Genomic DNA, 16,820 nt, shown 5'->3' with positions numbered 1-16,820 from the left:
AACCCAAGAGCCCTGGGTCGCCCCATGAAGTTAACAGGCAGCAGGCTTAAAACAAACAGGAGGAAGTACTACTTCTCGCACCATGCAGTCAACCTGTGGAACTCCTTGCCAGGGGATGTTGTGAGGGCCAAAACTTGAACAGGATTAAAAAAAGAACTAGACTAGTTCCTGGAGGCTCAGTCCATCAATGGCTGTTAGCCAAGATGGTCAGAGATGCAACCCCATGCCCTCCTCTTGAGTCTATCTGGTTTCAGGAGGGAAGAAAGAGTCACAGCGGTTACACGCAGGAGGAACTTGAAGGTTGAGATCCAGATTTTTCAAAAGAGACGGATCATTTTAAATAACCACTTATAGTACCTGGGCCCATTAAAGGTGTTTGAAATCAGACACACACTAACTAAGGAACCCAAAATTACAAATCTCAACCAGCACAAGAGAGTCAGCGGAGGAGCCAAGAACTAAACCCTACCTCCTGAGAGCCAGCCCAGTGACTTAGCCACAAGCCTATCTTAACTTGTAGGGTACAGTAGCGCTCAGCGTGAGTAAAGGCGGCAGAATGGGGCTATGATGGTTTTGTTCATGGGTTAAAACTTCAGTGGGGGCAAGATCAGGCACCGCATTTTCTTTCCGTTGTTTGTCAGCTGGATAACTCCGGCCCCTAACGAAGTGGGGATCCCTCTTCTGTTGATCCTAGGCTCTGGACTGGGTTTGTTGTTCCTTTCAGTGGAAGTGAAAGGTGAAAAGATGAGGTTGGAACCTAGACCGTACTCTTATGCCGTTTATCTTGACGTTGATGTGAGTTGCAGCCTAATGGATAAATCACTGGATAAGGGCTCAGCAGAACTGGTTTTCTATTCCTGATGTCACTCTGTGCCTCAGTTTCCCCATCTGATATACAAGATACTTGGAAATCTAAGGATGAAAAGTACTATATAAAAGCTGAATATTATTTTATTATGCTTTTGTTCATTATTTTTATTAGTTATCTTATTCCTTATAATCAAATAATAATGTATTATGGACTAAATCATGACTCTACCAGCCGCCTAGCAGCAGGGGCAGTGTCTTGTCTTATCCTTCCGGCAGCCCAGGAGGAAGAATGATGCAGAAACAGAGCTATTTGAAATATTTTTCTGCATCGAAGCATTTATTTTTGGTGAAAAATGGCTTTTCAACCACACTGCAAATGTTCATTGTGGTTGAGATTTGGGGGGGGGGAGGAGGACAAAAAAGGAGAAAACAGAATATTTTTTTTAAAGTGTGTTTTTGAGTAACCATATATCTTTACTGACCATCATTTTTTTAAAAAATTATATGGGTTTCAAAAACTGAAAATGTTCAAGGGAAATATTAATTAAAAAAAAAAAAAAACCCTTCCCCCACAAAAAAATAATAGATATTTTTTTAACCAGCTCTACCCAGAGTCACAATTTGCCTCCTGAGCAGGGAGACAATTTGTCTGGTTTTATACCGGATGGTCCTCTTTTTGGTAGGTTTGTGCCCCGTCTGGTACTGGGACCAAGGTTTTGTCTGGTATCAGGTGGTGGAGACCATTTTGAGCAACACCCTGCGCACACCCCACTGGTGTGACCTCGGACACACGTTGCATGCGTGGGCAGGCCAGCAGGGGAGGATTGGCTCACTCTTGAAAACGCAGCTCCACTCCCCACCTCCGCATGTGGCATGATCTCGCACGGACCGTGCATCCGAGGGCACGCGGGCAGGGGTGGGCCCACGCTCTTCCTGGGAGTGCGGGAATGTCTGATATTCCGGGGACGTGGGAGTGGCCACCCTACTCCTGGGCTCCCAGTGCCGTGTACCTCCCCCTGTGCACTGGTCAAGCCTGCACGTGGGAGGGGAGGGAGTGCAAACCCCACGCCGGACGGGAGAGGGGTTAAAGAGCTGCTGCCCCATGTCCAGGCAGGAGGAAGGCAGGAGCCTGGCTCGGTCAGGGGCAGCTCGGGGAGGAGAACCAGCCTCCTGGGCTTGAGCCTGCCTCAGGACAGGGCATGATCAGGTGGCTACTGGCTCTCCGAGCCCCCCGAGGAGAAGGCAGGCAGGTCTCCAAACCATCCCGCCATGGCACTTTCTGGGAGCTTGCTGGAGGAGGCTAAACCAGGCTGCAGCTTGCCAGAGGCTCCCCAAAGAGGGGGGAACTGTGCCAGATTGGGCATTGTTGGTTTGTTTCCCTTTGGATTTTGGGTACTGCTCCGGGGTCCTGCAGGCTGAGCATCCATTCCCGGACCTTACCAATGAGAGGCTGAGTGACTATCAGACCCCCTCCCATCCCAAGGGGGTGCAGGGACTCAGCCTGTGACTGGGCGTGGAGCCTATGCCTTGCCCCGCCCCGGCCCATCCCACCCGCTTATCATGAGTAGCGGCAGAGCAGGAGAAGCAGGCTCAGCATTGTTGCCATGACATCCTTCTCCTAGGGAGGTGGTCAGGAGCAGGTGGGGTGGGCCGGGGCAAGGCATAGGCTCCACGCCCTGTCACAGGGAGGGAAGCGTGTTTTAAAGTCATAGAAAGGTCAGGCTGGAAGGGACCCCCTGTGCTGAGGCAGGACCAAGTAAACCTAGATCATCCCTGGCAGGTGTTTGTCCAACATAGTCTTAAAAATCTCCCATGATGGGGATTCCACAACCTTATTCTGAAGCAGAGCTTAACTACCCTGGGAGTTGGCAAGTTTTTCCTACTATCTAACCTAAATCTCCCTTGCTTTTGATTAAACCAATTACTTCTTGTCCTTCCTTCCATGGACATGGAGAGCAACTAATCCCCATCCTCTTTATAATAGCCGCAAACATATTTGAAGACCATTGTCAGGTCCCACTTTAGTCTTGTTTTCTCAAGGTCAAACATGCCCTTTTTATTTTTAAATCTTTCCTCCTAGGCCAGGTTTTCTAAACTTTTGTTACAATGGGAAGAGAAAGTAAGTCAAAGAAGGGAGATGTGTCCAAAGGAGTTTTGAAAATTGGTGATGAAACCATGAGAGACACATGCTGCTGCTCAGAAGAGTTCTGGAGCGCATAGCTGCTTCCTGCGCTACCAATGCTGTAATGTTGCTTTGCAGTGGGTGTTCGGTGGATTAGATGAAATGAGCTGTGAGGGTCTCAGGTAAGTTCCCAGCTGTGGAAAAGTGCCTGGAGTGCCAAAAAATAACCCCAGCCTCACCACCAACAATACAGCATCATCACTGGCATTCTCAGCAAAGAGGCAGAAGATTGGATGGGTCACAGAAATCAAATCCCCCTCTTATGCTGTTCATAGCACGGGGGAGGCTTGCTGTGTTGCTGCCTACAGTGTCCCTGTTCTGTGGGATAAACACAGGACATCAGCTCCCTGGGGCTGTCATTCTGACTCCATTACTGATGACAAAAATGTGCAGTAAGAACAAATCCCATCCACCCATTTATCTACAGTTCAGAAAACAGCAATCAAACTGATTGCAGCCTCACTTGGCTGTTCTTTTCAAAGGAAATAATGCAGAGATCTATCCCATACTCCTGTTCTGCCCAGGCTGAGCACGTCGCAAGCTTTTTATTATGCACCAAAATCCCTTCAATGGACTCTTTTTTTTTTTTTTTTTTTTTTGAAAACAGCTCTTCCTAAAAGCTATTTACGTACTCTTATGTGTAGCTTAGACAGTTGACAATGTGGACTCTGAGAATAGTTTTGATTAATGAAAGACAGTAATGGGGAAGCATTTACCTTCCTAAAGAAGATTGAGGGCCTATTGTGTGGGAACTCAGGGCCAGATTCTGCAAATGGATCTAGCCATTGTATTACCACCCACCTTCTAAGTGAAGTTGTGTAAGTTACACTAAATGCAGAAATGGTGAAATGTGCCTGTCCTTGTCCAGTCCATGCATGAAATGGATATTTCCCAACACAGATTTTTTTTTTAACCTGTGCTATCAGACACCCCTTTCTGTAGGTGCAGATGTTCTTAGACAGGCAAGCCAATATTTTCAAAAGTCTTCCTGAATTGTTTGGTCCCTTGTCCGGGAGGTAATTAAAAGCAGCAGCTCCATATCCAGATTTAGAGGACAACGTGCAGCAGAGGAGTGTTTTTCATTACAGAATGAAAATATCAAACTGGACAAGACCATTGTTGCCAGTTCTTGCGATTTTTTATCTCATGGTGATTTTTCCTAAAGCTCCAGCCCCTGGAGCCAGGTGATTCCATGAGAATCCCAGCTTTCTTTCTTTCAAGAAAGTTTCTAGCACTAGTGGTTTTGGAGAAAACTTGACAGTATGACCTAAGTGTACCCTAAAGATTCAAAACCAGATGGCAAATAGAGAGTGTGATGCTGGCAGACCAGATGCCAGATCTTGCCAAGGCTTTTCTGTTTCACCTATGTGCTAGTATGGCTAAGGAGGGTATTGAACTTATAACAATGTATTTAGACTTTATGAAATGCTTGTAAGTTGCTGAATGCATTAATCTAACTTGTAATACCTTCATCACATGCTATAAGGTAACATTTAAGTTTTTGCTTAATGACTATAAAAATGTTTGCTCTGAAACTGTGAACCTGGTCAGGAGGGATCATCTTCTAACCACTAAGGTGGCCTATCAAAACTAAATGGTCCGTTGTGGCACATGATAATACAAAGACTTTATTAAGTGTCCCTTCACACCCATGAAGAGGCTACGTGCAATGGGGCTCATTCTATCTGCTTTAATTCTGGAAGAAGGAAATAAAAAGAGCTGACAAGAAAATTTTTCATTTACCTTTTGCTGTTTGGACTTTCACAGAGCTGGAGCTATGAAGTAGAAGCAGTGATCTCCAGGGTCAACCTGGGTTAGCCCTCAATGTCATTCAGAGGTGACAGATTGTTACACCTCTATCACCTTTTAAAACCATAGACTGTAACTCCTTTGTGTATGTTACCAGCTTTAACCTTGTAATAACTCTTTGCTTTTTCCTAGATAATAAATCTTTATTGAGTTTATTACAAGCTTGGCTGCAGGCGTTGACTTTGGTGAGCGATCTAAGGTACAAATTGAGCTGGGGTAAGTGACTGGTCTTTTCGGATTGGCAGCAACCTGAATCTTTTGGGATCTTTGGTATATAGCAGTGGTTCTCAGCCTGCGGCCCATTCAGCACACAGCTGTGGCCCATGTGACATCCTCAGGGCCATACAGGTAGTATTGGATGTGGCCCACATAACACATATGTGGCCAACGATGGTAAACAGTGTAGTAGAAAGTAAGAGCCTGAAACAGAAAGCCTAACAGAACAGGCCAGCTATGAGGCCTGAGGCCTAGCATGAGAGGTCAGATATGAGGCTTGAGCTAAAAGCATGGTCAAGTCTGTTAGCAGCAGTCATGCTGGGAAAGCTGGCAGGCTCCCAGTAACTGGCAAGAGCAGAGCTGGTATAAACACTGTGTTGATACATTCCCCACATATTCCAAAGAAGCACGAGGCACAAGCACATCCCAGAAAGGAACCAGGACATCCTAATACCCCAGAGATAATGAGGGCTCACTGACCTCCTCAAATGACACTAGAATGGATAGAAATGTCTTGTTAATATGATGAATAGAGATGTTTTGACTGAACCACCCGGGACAAGGTGGTGGTATACGACATCAGAGGGTGGCAACTACCTGACTAAAAAGGGGCAAAATGAAACTTGTCTGTAACACTGTATAAAAGAGGATGTCCGAGAAAATCCTGCCGTTAACGGAGCCGTTCCATTGTAAAGGAGCACTTGTTTGTTAAGTGTACTTGTAAGCTATACGTCGCTTCTCATTGTGCTTCATTGCAATAAACCTAGCCGGGTGCCTTCGTTGCTCAGAGGATCCATGGTCATGTTGATTCATTCGATCGTGGGTGTCATTCCGGTTACCTGTACAGAGCTGGGACAACACATACACGGGGACACACGCACACAGCCAACAACTGATAACACCACAACTGACAACAAACAGGTTGAGAAGCACTGGTGTATAGCAACCAACTATCACGAAGTCCCCAGCTTGCCTGGGTGGCAATATAGACTGGAATGCCCAAGGGGACTCTGTGACTCCTTGGTCAGACTGCTACAGCGCTTTGGGAGTTCACATTTTATTACTGGGATGGTGACATCTAATTATAGAACACATAACTAGTTTGGGGTTTCTGCCCTGCTTCTTGACATTCTGCCCTGAGGCTGGCACTCACGGTCATGAACCACTCCCAATAGCAAGATAGAGAGCACACAAAATGTATTTTTATGTCAATCTTGTGGGGGGGGGTTGAGCCCCAACTCATTATTTTTTTAACACTTGAGGTCTGCAATATGATTGGCTATACTCTGCATACAGGAGATATCTGCACAATGAAAAGTGGCTTTGAGCAGCCTGGCTCTCCGTAGCAAAGCTAACGCTTGCCTGACCACTTGCAGATATTATAAGTTCCCAGCTCCTCTTCTAATTAAGGGAACAGCCCAGGGAAGGCATCATCCTATAAATGGAAAAGACTTAAATCTTTTATCCCTTAGAGTTTTGTGGGGCAGGAGGTATTTCAGATCTTCCTTTTACAACTGTGAAGAAGCAGGATGTGGCTGGGGAGTTGGGGAGGGAATTCAGCTTGTCTGGAATGTAATTACCCAGGAATTTGGAAGATCACCTGTGTTAATATCCCCTACTCTTACCCAAAGAGCCCTGGGAATTCTCATCCTTGGTTTATTTTTTTTATCTTGCAGCTGCATCTAGAGGCTGGAATTTACCAAGGAATGCCACTTCATGGCTGGTGACCTCATAGTCTCCAGAGGTTTCAGTGGCATGATAAGATCGCCAATGATGGGCATGAACTAGGCATCCAACCAGAGCACCTTAGGGACCTAGTGAGAGCTGAAGCCGGGTTGCACTCGATCTGCAGAGTCTCTTTGGCCATTTGGGGGTTTCATGATGATGATGGCAAGCACATAGAGGCCCCAAATGAGATTGGAGCCATAGCGTGCCAGGTGCTGCATAAACACATAGTGGCAGTCCATGCCTTGACAAGCTTGTGATCTAAATAGAGCAGACAGATGAAGCAAGGATGTATCATTTCCATTTTACTGCTGGGGAATGGAGGCTCAGGCAAGACTGCCTGGCCCAAGGTCAGACAGGGAGTCTGTGCCAGAGTGGGGAATAAATAGCCAGATCTCTTGAATCCAGTGTCTTAACCACAAGACCATCCTTTGAAGCAAAAACCCTTCTGTTCTCCCTCCTTTCCTTCCACCCTGCTTCAGCTGCCATGATAATTTGACTGCCTCTTTTCTACGTCACTTGTAGCTGTTGGAGTTGCTTCTATTAAACTCCCCGATCACCTGAGTCAGTTTTCCAGGGTTACACCTCCCTTCTTATTCCATGCCAGACAAAGTTCACACTGTGCAACCATCTCTACTATGCAGATTCCTTCTGCTTACATCACTCCCAATGTCCTTCTGTCACGGCTAGTCACCCTGGAAGCTGGGGTTTACCAGCCTGAACGTTGAATTTTCCCTAGTTTCTCCACAGAGTCACAGGCCAACTTGCAGTGACCATAGCTCCGAGTATCCCCCTTTGACTCCGCTTAATGGGTTTTGCTCTAGCAAATGTACCATAAAGTTCATTGGTTTTTAAAAACATCTCTATCCTCCTGCCTTCTCTGTGGGATGCTGGCAACCTTACTTCAGGAGGACATGAACTCTGCAGCTTTTTGCTACCTAGAGTCACGGCTGTTTGCAAATGGTGCATTTAAAAAAAAAAAAAAAATCCACTGCCACTCAGTGTGTAATCCACACAAAATATAGGCAGTGATGTCAGCTCCAATGCTATATCGGCTGCAATACAAGAACCCAAGACTCTGGGGGGATGGTGGGGAAATATTATTCTGACCACCCTAGAAATTTCTAGCCAAAAATAATCATACATGGAAAAGCAAAGCAGAAGCTTGCGCGCGCTCTCTCTCTGTCTCTCTGGGGGGCGGGAAGGGGGAACGTGAGGGAGGCAGAGCAGAACCCAGCATGGTACTACATTTCATGGAGAACTTTCTGCATGGAGCACTTTCTGCATGTTGAAAACTGTTAAAATGACAAGCTATCACTTTTATGTGTAAGTGGTTTCCTGGTTCGGCTTTGCAGGCAGGGGCTGTGTAGGGAAGCCTGTGGTCAGAGTCAGTTCTGCAGAGAGCCAGCCTAGAGTAAAGTGAGGGTGAGTTGTTCCTCTGTTTAAGGAGCAGCCTGCTTTGTTTCTCTCTGCTTTTGGGTTCTTGTGTGTTATCGTTCTGAATTCTATGAACTAAAGTAGTGTTACAGTGCAAACTTCCATCATTAGCTGGACATCCACCCAGCATTCCATCTAACGTTCCCCAGCTATACGGCAATTGAGTGATTGGCTTATGTTATGATTGTGGCATTGTAAACTGATGCGCGTGTTTCTCCTCCTTTTATCCACATGTATTTCTGTGTACCAAGAATGATCCTATTGGCTGCTTGGTACGTTTCCCTCCCTCCTCTCCCTCTGCATGCTGGCAAAAGCTGTTTGGCTCAGCAAACCCATGCAACTGAAATCCTCTATATATTCACAATAGTGTCACAGCATCAGCACTAGCCGTGCAGGCTTTTCCACACCGCCTTGTGAATCTACAACCAACTCTCACTGGATGGCATTACAATGAAGTGTGTCACTGTACCAATGTTCATGCCCCTTTCTTCCTCTGCTCTTGACTTCTCTGATGAGACAACCAATGAGGATGGTGAGTTTTAGGATGCAAACACCTTTTCATTAGGAAGCAGAATGAGAGCACCAACTCAGTTAGTGTAAATTTTGCAGCACTTGCCATCATTAGCAGGATTTGAACAAGCCGCTTTGACATGAAAGCCTCTAACGGCCAGGCCCAACTCCTACACCATCCAGTGTCCCAATGATACACCCACCTCCCCAAATATACAGGTAACATATAAGTACTGCATTGAGTCTTCCTGAAGGTATATTTAATGTGGATTTCAAAGCTATCCTCTCTTTTACATCATAAAAGGGAAGAGCATGTGTCTGACTGTAAAATGGGCGGTATTCTCCCATGAGAAGGCACCTCCAGCAGCAGGTAGGATGCAGCACCTTCAAAGAGAATGGATAGCAAAACTGCCTCTATGGAGTTCAGATCTTCTTTGCTTATATGCTCGCATGTTCTTGAGAAATAGAAGAAGAATACACCCTGGAGATTCTCGCCATGCATATGTTCAGTGTGTTCAAAAAGACCTAACCATGAAGAAGTGCGCCAACTGCTCAATGACCCTGTAGTCACAACTAGGTTTCCATAAAGACATGGGTGGGCAGGAACTAGCTGTCATTGAGTTAAACTCTTCTGCTCAGGATTACAAAATTACTTGGACTTGCCTTCCCCATGGGTATTGTAGGATGACTGAATACGTTTTAGGCTAGGCCTTCAAAGGGAATCAGGCACCTAACTCCCATAGAAATTGATGAGAATTAGATGCCTAAATACCTTTTGAGGAGCTGGGCCTATCCTTCTAGCCATGAATTGTAAGAGATGGCTGCTCAGTGGCCCCCTGAGCAGCTGGTTCTGTTATCTATCTGCTCTTTTATAGTCTCATGGACAAATCCTGCTCTCGGTTATGCCCCGTCTTGGCTTGGAGTTGCCTGGGTATAACTGGGAGCTGTGTATGTGGGCCATAAAACATTTCCTCCCATTTAACCTGAATTTTCCCTGCTGCATCTGAAGCCCAGTTCATCTTTGTTTTGTGCGTGTTGCTGGATGACAATAGCTGCACTGTGTCCTCTGTATCACAGCTGGACAGCTTCATATATCCCATTCCATGCTCAATTCTTACTGACCTCCCATGGCAGGTTGTGTTTTCCAAACCCTTGATCATTTCTGTCTCTTGCTTTGGGACCCTCTCTAATTTGTCAGTCTCCTATCTAGCGTGCTGCCCACTGCGGAGCTCCGCATCCTTGCTAAACTGCATAGAATGGAATAACCTCCTCACTTGTTTTACACGTAATACAAGCCACTGTAACATTTGCCTTTTGTACTGCAGCATCCTTTATATGGCCCATTTCTCCAGCACTATTTGTCTTTTCCATTGTCTCCAGCCACGTCGACTCCGACGTTGCTTCCCCCCAGTCCGTGCAAAGGGCAGCCGTCAACATTACCTTCCTCACCTGTCCATCTGACCATGTCCCGCCTCCACTCTGAATCCCTTTAGTTGCCTGAGCACTGCTTCCAGCTAAAAATTCCCAGCCTTCTCGGCCCAGATATGGCCAACATCTCAGAGTGGATCAGGTCTCCTCACCCTCTGAGCCCTGCATTCCACCACTGACAGAGATCTTGATGCTCATTTTGCTTCTTTCCTCCACTCTTATTATTTGAATTCTGGTGGGCCCAGCTGAGATCAGGGCTCCATTGCACCACAAGCTGTGCTCACACACAGTAAAAGATACCATCTCTCTCTGCATTTTTTCCATGCTGCCCTTTATGCCCTTCTCATCCCAGTTCACCAAGCCACCACCCCCTCATCATTCAACTCACTGCTATTGATTTAATATTTTTCTTGAGACATATTTTGATTGTATATCTTGTCCTTGTCCCCTTATACTGTGTGCCCTTCAGGACAGTGACGGTAGACCCATGTGTGGATGGTGTCTAATTGATTGTTGGCGCTACTGGACTTGAAATAATAATTAATAGCTCCCTGCTAAAAATCAGCTTCTTTTGCAATGCTCACAAGCAGCACAAATAAAATAGAAACCCCCTCCTAGGGCTTCCCACTTCATCCAGTCTTCTCTGCCTTAGATAATTCTAGGGCCCCGCATTTGACCAAGGTATTTGAGCACTACACAGTCTTTGATGGCTTTATCCTCATCCCCTGTGTAATTTTACAGATGGGGAACAGAATGACTTTCACAAGGTCACAAAGAACGTCCAAGGTAAAACAGAGATGAATTGAGGTCTCCCAAGCCTTAGATTAGTGCCCTAATCACTGGACCATCCTGTCTTCCTTTGTCTAACTCTGAGGGCTTGTCTACATGGGATGTTATTCCTGATTAACTCCATGTGTGGATGCCGTTATTCCAGAATAAAAGTGTCTTATTCTGAACTAGCTTAATTCACAGTGGTTTAATCTAATTCAGAATAAGGCACTCTTATTTGCGAATAGGAGCGTCCACACGTGGCATTAATCAGGAATAGTTAAAAAGCTTTAAATTCACATCCTACATTATTCTGGATTAATGCTGAAGTGTAGCCAAGCCCTTAGATAGTAGCTCCTTTGTGCATTCAGCAAAGTCTACACTAAACAAATCTATAATAAGCTTTGCTGGAAGGGAAGGGAATAGAGTGATTTAAAAAACTGGTGTGGCATCATGGGCCAGCCTCTGTGACTTTGTTCAGCAAAACACTTTAATGCTTCAGTTCATCCCAGTTCAGCAAAGCACTTAAGCATTTATTTAACCTTAAATCCCATTGAAGTCATTAGGCCTTAAGTATATGCATAAATGTTTTGCTGAATCAAAATGAGATACCTTCCATTGTTTGCAATGTAGGTGTAACCAGGCTGGTCCAAGGATATTGGAGAGACAAACTTGTTTCTTTCACCAACAGAAGTTGGTCCAGGAAAAGATATTTCCTTGTCTTGCTGAATCAAGACTTGTAAACCAAAGGTCATCAGGCTAAATTATATCTCCCAGCTGTAGCTTCATAGTATCTGGTGTTTATAATATCCCATGGAACTTCCCCCTTCAGATCAGGGTTCAGCTAAAATAGAGACTCCATCCTACAGCTGCTATCTTTGAGCAAGGAATAAATAGAAAGAGAGAGAGTGAATTTATATGCTGACCCTGGTCCATGTGGGGATAGATCTTTGAATGTTTGGCTAGTGCAGTGTGAATGCTGCTCCCAGCTGCATTGCATGAGTAGAGCTCAGATGCATCAAGTTTTAGCATTCCGATTTAAAGAGCTCCCGCTAGTCGTCTTCACTTTTAACCCTAAACTCCCTGTGTGGTTTTGCCCTGTGTTGTTATACAGCTGCTGTTTCTCACCCACCCTGGAAATGACTGCACTTCAGCAGTGAATGAAGGGATCTTGGTGCATGGCTGGCCAAATGCCACTTTTTGATTATACTTTTACAGACCCATGGTGGCCTAGTCTGACCTAAAACATAGATTGACCTAGCTACATTGCTCAGGAGCGAAAACTTCACACCCCTGGGAGATGTAGTTAAACCCCTGTATAGACCTCGCTAGGTCGATGGAAGAATTCTTCTGTCAACCTAGCTACCATCCCTCGAGAAAGTGGACTTACTACAATGATGAAAAATCCTTCCCTTGCTGTAGCAAGTGTCTGCTTACAGTGGCATAGCTGCACTGCTGCCATTCTAATGTTTGTAGTAGAGACATACTGTGAGTTTCACCAAATTTGGTCCAGTTTTTGTACATCTGTTTGCTGTGTTGGTAAAATGCTGTGGGATTCTTTATGGTTCAAAAGTGCCTTTTCTGCACCCTGGGACTGGGCAAAAAGTCTTACTGCAGTGAATGGATATGTTGTCTGAGTAAGGACTGCAGGATTGGGCTTATGCATTTTTAAGATGGAGCTTAACAAGTTTCTGAACAGGATATGATGGGGTTTCTTGGGATAGCTGGGGTCTGGACTTGGGATGACCTTTCCCATCCTATGTTCCTAAAAATAAGATCAGGCTCATTTCCATGGAAAATGCAGCAGAGCCCCAGCTACTCCCCACAGTTACTCACTTTGGTAAAGTAAACTACAGCAATTGCTCAACAGCGCTGTGTTCAACCCAAAAAAAAAAAAAAAAAAAAAAAGTTAAACTCTAATGCATTCCTCATGAACTGATTTCTTCCAGTGATTAAGTAAGGTAGCAATCAAAGAATCAGTCAAAATGCTTGTGAAATGTTTGGTAAAAAGGAAGGTGGGTAAATCAGATCTTTAGTCACTCAACTGATTTTTTATTTGTGATGTGAGATTTAAATAATACCCATTAATGAGCACCTACCCCACATTCTGGGTGCCCTCCCCATCTGTTCCCATTATAGAACCAAACCAGCAGCACCTTCCACCATCTCTTCACACAAGCACGCAGGCAGGCAAACAATTAAAAACCTTCACATTCCAATAGGTAAACCTAGCCCCAGCTCTCTCACCCCTACTGCTCAAACACAAGGACTATGCAGCCTGCCATGAATGTCAGTATAACTGGGTGATTTCAGACCAGCATGCAAAATGAATTGTATAGTAGGGCAGCTCTTACTGAGAATATACTGCCACCACCTCTCTTCTGTGCAAGGGGCACATTAGCTCACGTGCCTCCACTGTGGTACAGAAGGGCATCTCAACTAGGAAGGGCCCAGACCATTTTAGGACCTTAGAGGTCAAGAGCAACACCTTAAATTCCAGGGGGAGGCCAGCAGGGCTCCAGATGGGCACATGAGTCTGACTGCAGGAGCAGGGCCTAAAATTAAGACAAGATGGGTATAACAGACTTGGAAGGCAGGGGAGAGGGAGGCCTAGGGGATAGAGCACTGAATTGGGATTCAGGAGAACTGGGCTTTATCCCTGGCTCTTCTGCTGCCCTGTTGGGTGATCTTGGGCAAGTCACTTCACTGCTCTGTGCCTCAGTCTCCCCACCTGTAAAATGGGATAATGATACTGATGGCCTTGGCAAAGTGCTTTGAGATCTTACTGTTGAAAAGTGATGAATCAGAGCTAGGTATAATTATGAGGTTAAAAATGACAGGAACAACTGGTTACATAGACTCTGAGCACAGTTAGCAGTTTTCAGGTCAGAAGAATTATTTCATAAACAAGAAATATTCCAAGCACTCAGTAACTCCTACTGCCCACCAGCCATGGCAGTGTAGTCTAGTGGCCAGAGCATTGGTCAGGAGAGCTGTATTCTGTTTCCAGCTCTGCCACTCACCAGCTGGGAGACTTTGGGCAAGTTACTTCTCTTCTCTGGGCCTCTGATTCCCCTCACACACAGCACCTGCCTTGTCGATCTAAATTGTAAGCTCTTTGGGGCAGGGAGTGTGTCTTACGAGGTGCATGTACAGCACCCACCACAGTAGGCCTGTAGGCACTACTGTAATTATCAATAAGGTGATGGTTTTAGAATCATAGAAATGTGGATGGGACCTCTGTGGGTCACCAAGTCCAATCCCTTGCACTCAAGGCAGGACTAAGTCATAACTAGACCATCCCTGACAGGTGTTTGTCAAACATGTGTTTAGAAACCTCCCATGACAGGGATCCTACAGCTTCCTGTGGAAGCCTATTCCAAAGCTGAACAATCCTTACAGTTAGAAAGTTTTTCCTAAAATATCTAATCTAAATCTCCCTTCTGGCCAATGAATTACTTCTTGTCCTATCTTCACTGGCTATGGAGAACGATTGATCACCATCCTTTTTATAACAGCCTTGAACACATCTGAAGACTTATCAGGTTCCCCCTCAGTCTTTCCTCAAGCCTAAACGCCCAGTTTTTTTAACCTTGACTCAGAGGTCAGGTATTCTAAACCTTTTATCATTTTTCTCACTCTCTGCTGGACTCTTTCCAGTTTATCCACATCTTTCTTCGTGTGACACCCAGAACTGGACACAGTACTGCAGCTGAGGCCTCACCAGCGCTGAACAGAGCGGGACAATTACCTCCTGTGTCTTTCTTACAACACTCCTGTTAATATACCCCAGAATATTAGCCTTTTCACAGCTGCATCGTGTTGTTGACTCTCATTCAACCTGTGATCCACTCTAACCCCCCAGATCCTTAGCAGTACTACCACCTAGCCACTTAGTCCCCATTGTGTACTGTGCATTTGATTCTTTTCCTTCCTAATGTGGTACAGAAGTCACATTTTCACAACAAGCATGAATTTTAATAAAGTCTGTTATCCTTGCAACGGCAGTTCCTATGGGCTTGGAGCCTGCTCCGAGCATTGCAATCTAGCGCCTGGGTCGCACCGCCACTCAGGTTTGGTGTATCTGTCCCTCCATGATGGAGATAGGGGGGCAGATATACCAAACCAGAGTGGCAGTGTGACCTAGTACACGGAGTTGCGATGCTCGGAGCGGAGAGCCAGGCCCAACCTGCTGTGGCTACAGGGTGAATGTGAGATGGGCTCGCTCTCCAACCCCTCCCACTCTCAGCTGTGACCTTTCCCGTTCCTCTGCTGTGAAGCTGACTAAAAATTTGAGGAACAAAATCATAGCCTTAATGATAACTATAACATAACACACAGTCAAATAGTAAAACATACCTATAAAAGGACAAACAGGTTTTAACGCACAATCAGTGACACGCTGTATCAATCAGAACTGATCTATTAAGTGATACCAGAAACATGGTAATGCCAAGAACAGCTGCGTGAAATTATTTTCATTTACGTACATTGGCGTCTGCTTCATCTGCGTTCAGTTCCAAGCATGATGCTCTCCAACAGAACGGCTAATACTGTCACACTGATCACGAGTCTGCTGTCGGGGTGGATCTGTTTAAAAAAATAAAACCCAAACCCTTCTGTGTCTTGCTTTGCTGGCCCAGGGATTATCCATAATGATGTGCTCTGAGCCTCCCGTCTTGCTCTGATAAAATGGCTTAGAGTGGCAGAAAATTGCTGCTTCACTTAACAGACATACACAGTGCTCCATGGGCAGTTTTAATAAGAGCTTTTCCTTTAAGAGCCAAAGAAGCTGCTCTTCCTTATTTTCACTGCTTCTGTTACCTTGCTCCTCTTCCCTCACCCTCTGCAGAGGTCAAGGGAGTAAAGAGCATCCTTAGAGACCTTCATCCTCATGGGATGATTGTGTCTCCCTGCAGCCTCAAATAAACTCTCAGCACACCCAGCTGCTGAGGGATCCACCTGTGTAAATATTCTCCCACTGCCCCCTCTCTTCAGATCCACATTGCCCCTATTCGCCAGGCCCTTGCTTCTTGTCCCTTGCAGAGGAACTTGTGCCGAGTTTGAAAGCAAAGCACTTTTCTTTGACTTGTATTAATTTTTTAACCCTCAGGAGGGCTGGGTGAGGAGGAAAGGGAAGAGAGCCTGGGGAGGAAAGAGATGGCTGGGAAGGCACTGGCACAGAGGAGGGGATTTTTGTGTGTGTGCGCAAGATCCCCTTCCCTGTAAAATGCCTTTCTCTGCTGGGGTGTCCAGGGCAAGATGAGGCTGGTAGGCAAGGGATGGGGGAGGACCTGGTAGGGACGAGATGGAGGGGGCCTGGTAGGGAAGATGGGATGTGTGTGTGTAGGTTGGTAGGAAAGGGAGTGTGGGGGGGCTGGGAGGGAAAGGTAGGTGTGTGTGTGTGTGTGTGTGTGTGTGGGTGTGGGAGGGTAGAGGTGTGTGTGTGTGGTGTGTAGAGGTTGGCAAGGACCGTGGGTGTGTACATTAGTAGGGAAGGAGGGGTGTGTGGGGGCTGGGAGGGAAAGTAGGGGTGTGTCTGTGTGGGTGTAGGTGGGTAGGGCAGGAGTGGGAGCTGGTAGGGAAAGTAGGGGTGTGTGTGTGGTGTGTGTAGGTTGGTAGGGAAGGCGGGGGGGGCTGGGGGGAAGGTGGGGGTGTGTGTGGGGTTGGTAGGGGTGTGTGTGTGTGTGTGTGTGTGTGTAGGTTGGTAGGGACCGTGTGTGTGTGTGTGTGTGTGTGTGTGTGTGTGTGTGTGTAGGTTGGTAGGGAGGTTGGTAGGGGGACCGTGTGTGTGTGTGTGGGGTGTGTGTGTAGGTTGGTAGGGACCGTGTGTGTGTGTAGGTTGGTAGGGAAGGCGGGGGGTGGGGGGGAGGAGTTTAGCTACCAACCCCTCCAGGCGTGAGGGAGGCGCGCGGAGGGCTCGGCGGCGGAGGGC

This window comes from Emydura macquarii, unplaced genomic scaffold (assembly GCF_026122565.2).
Source record: "Emydura macquarii macquarii isolate MOO-44397 ecotype Brisbane River unplaced genomic scaffold, CSIRO-AGI_Emac_v2 contig_3345, whole genome shotgun sequence".
NCBI lineage: Eukaryota > Metazoa > Chordata > Testudines > Chelidae > Emydura > Emydura macquarii.
The sequence above is the reverse complement of the archived record's forward strand: the minus strand, read 5'-3'. Positions refer to the sequence as shown.